The sequence below is a fragment of the Formica exsecta genome, unplaced genomic scaffold, assembly GCF_003651465.1.
Source record: "Formica exsecta isolate Colony F162 unplaced genomic scaffold, ASM365146v1 scaffold447, whole genome shotgun sequence".
In the NCBI taxonomy this organism is placed as follows: Eukaryota; Metazoa; Arthropoda; class Insecta; order Hymenoptera; family Formicidae; genus Formica; species Formica exsecta.
This window is the reverse complement of record NW_021851709.1, coordinates 41810-45112: the sequence shown is the minus strand read 5'-3', so window position 1 is coordinate 45112 and position 3303 is coordinate 41810.

Here is a 3303-nt window from a genome sequence, read left to right as displayed (position 1 = left end):
ATATAGGGCGCGGAGACCGGAGTGGTCTTACTGGATACGGTATATGTACAACGGTATTACAATGTATCAGGTCGCGGTATATGTACAAAGCGGTGTTACCATCTAACAGGTCGCGGTCTTTATTCGGAACGATACACGGAGACCCAAGTGGTCGTATGGTAGAAACGGTCGCGGTCTATACAAAACGGTCTTACGGTATAACGCGGTGCGGACTTATCAACTAATAGGAGGCGCCGTCCCAGCAACCGGGAAGCCCGTAGCCTGGTATAACGCGAGGTATCAGGATGCGCCGTCCCAGCAACCGGGAAGCCCGTAGCCTGGTATAACGCGAGGTATCAGGATGCGCCGTCCCAGCAACCGGGAAGCCCGTAGCCTGGTATAACGCGAGGTATCAGGATGCGCCGTCCCAGCAACCGGGAAGCCCGTAGCCTGGTATAACGCGAGGTATCAGGATGCGCCGTCCCAGCAACCGGGAAGCCCGTAGCCTGGTATAACGCGAGGTATCAGGATGCGCCGTCCCAGCAACCGGGAAGCCCGTAGCCTGGTATAACGCGAGGTATCAGGATGCGCCGTCCCAGCAACCGGGAAGCCCGTAGCCTGGTATAACGCGAGGTATCAGGATGCGCCGTCCCAGCAACCGGGAAGCCCGTAGCCTGGTATAACGCGAGGTATCAGGATGCGCCGTCCCAGCAACCGGGAAGCCCGTAGCCTGGTATAACGCGAGGTATCAGGATGCGCCGTCCCAGCAACCGGGAAGCCCGTAGCCTGGTATAACGCGAGGTATCAGGATGCGCCGTCCCAGCAACCGGGAAGCCCGTAGCCTGGTATAACGCGAGGTATCAGGATGCGCCGTCCCAGCAACCGGGAAGCCCGTAGCCTGGTATAACGCGAGGTATCAGGATGCGCCGTCCCAGCAACCGGGAAGCCCGTAGCCTGGTATAACGCGAGGTATCAGGATGCGCCGTCCCAGCAACCGGGAAACCCGGCCTAACTACGGGAAGCCCGTAGCCTGGTATAACACGAGAGTCGGTTTAGGATCCGGAGAGCTGTTCGTGACAGGAATCGGGATCGGGAACTGGTAATGCTATGCTCGCCAGAGCGCCTTATATACCGGCGGCCGGCCTCCCACTTGCGCGATTCAACGTGTGGTGGGATGGTCCCTACGGTGGGGCCGCGACACGAGTGTGGGAGCTTAGGGACGCCATAAGCGCCGAGCCTAGAAAAGCGCGTGGTGGAACGGCCCGCTAGGCCGTTAGTAACGGTATCGTTACACTTTAAATAACTTTTCTTCGTTTATACATGTACTATTTCCACATTTGAATACTTAAAATAACTGCTATATTTCTCAAACTTTTTTTGTTAATAACTTTTTAACGAACAACGAGCGATGGCTAAAACCTCTTGGATGTTACTCAGGACAGTGACCTTGACAACATATGTCAAGGTCAAAATCATTGGAGGTGGGTACGTTAATCTAAATATTTACCACCTCAATTGTCAAATCTCGAATCTGCAATGGGGTTTCAGTCGATTGTAGAAATCGTTCAATGTCCGCACGTTTCTGCATTAGCGATTTCCACGTTTCAAAAGGCAATATTATTTGATTGCCTCGATTGTCGCCGAAAACCAGTTCCACGCAAGATACAGCTCCAACGTTTATTCCAATGTCCAAATATTTGTATGATGTCGGAGTTAAGGCGTATCGTCTTCCAAGTATACGAACCGCACGACGAGGTTCGGATGAAATGCTAGGGAGTAATACAATATTATTTATATAAATATTTAAAAAGTATTAAAATATTTAAAAGGTATAAAATTCTTTAAGTTAATTAAAACTTAGTTGTTACATTTCTTCTTCTTACACGGTGAAGTTTCATCGTCTTGAATCAGAACGTAATAATTCATGCTGCTTCCTTCAGTAGGATACATTTTTATATAAACCTTTCACACAAGTGGTCGATGCAATACTAAACGTATTAAACATATTTAAAATATGTATTAGCGTTGCAGAATTGCAATGTGGTAGGGATTATTGCCGACGCGATATTTTTTTCCATTTTTCTATTCAAGCGCCGATGTACGGCTGCTATTCGCGATGACATCACCACCAGGTGTGTGATTTAGCCAAATATACAAACAAGAAATTCAATGTAATATAAAATTTTCAAGCGCCGATGTGCGGCTGCTTCGCGATAACATCACCCTAGATATCAGAATCCAAACGCGCGTGTCAAAACATGACAAAATCGTGAAATATAAGAATAATTATCAAGGTTAAATTGCACTAACATACTTGGACAGCTACATGTAATTTGAAACTTTTGCGATGTACTTGGGATTTGACATCATCTCTAGACGACAAAAATGCAATAATCGACAAAAGTCAAAATGTACGTGGCAAACCGTGAAATAAAGATTTAGTTGAAATATGATACACATGATGCAAAGAGACATCAAGATAGAATATAAAATCATGGTAAAGAGACACACCCTGTCAGTATTTTCGCCAGGAGTTCCGAGACAAGAGCTATTAATAAGCGCATCTTGTTAGCAAAAATTGTTGGTATAAATTTAGAAATATGGCGGAAAGCAGTGCCGAACGAAATCTGCGTGAGCAATCTGCAAGAGTGAATTCGATAGAGGAGTACGTTGCGTGGGAGCAACGATGCGACAAATATATCGAATTGTTGGAAGAGCAAAATCGAATTAAACGTCCACAATTATCGATCGGGATTCGACAATCGCTGATTGCCCGAATCGCACGACTCGAGGGATTGAAGAACTCGTTACGCAGGCGTTTTGTACATGCGGGTGCAGGATGCAGCATGCGACAACATGGATTGATTTGGCGAGAGATCGATACGGCGTTCGAGAGCCGCATATTGACTGGTGCGGTTATAAATCATAATCACATCGAGCCTCGTCAGTTTTTCGAGGATGCCAAAGACATTGTGTTCGAACACGTGCAAAGAATGATGAAAAAACACTTTAATGTGGAAGTTAATACAGTGTTCAATGGTGAATTTGTGACGGGTGATAAACGCGCAAATAAAAGTATCGATACGAGAAACTATGAACTCTTTCGCACATCCGATTTACGCAAATGGTACGAGCGGCGCGTTGTCGAGCCCACTCTAGCATCGCTCGAAGAATTTTAGGAAAGCGATAGCGGGTGAGCATTGTCGCGAATACTTGATTTAACCGTAAATATAAATAAATATAATCTTTTGCGCGCGGGATGTCACTGTCGTAATCCGACCGATTTCTTAATATTAAAATATAAAACAAGTAAAGGAGAACAGA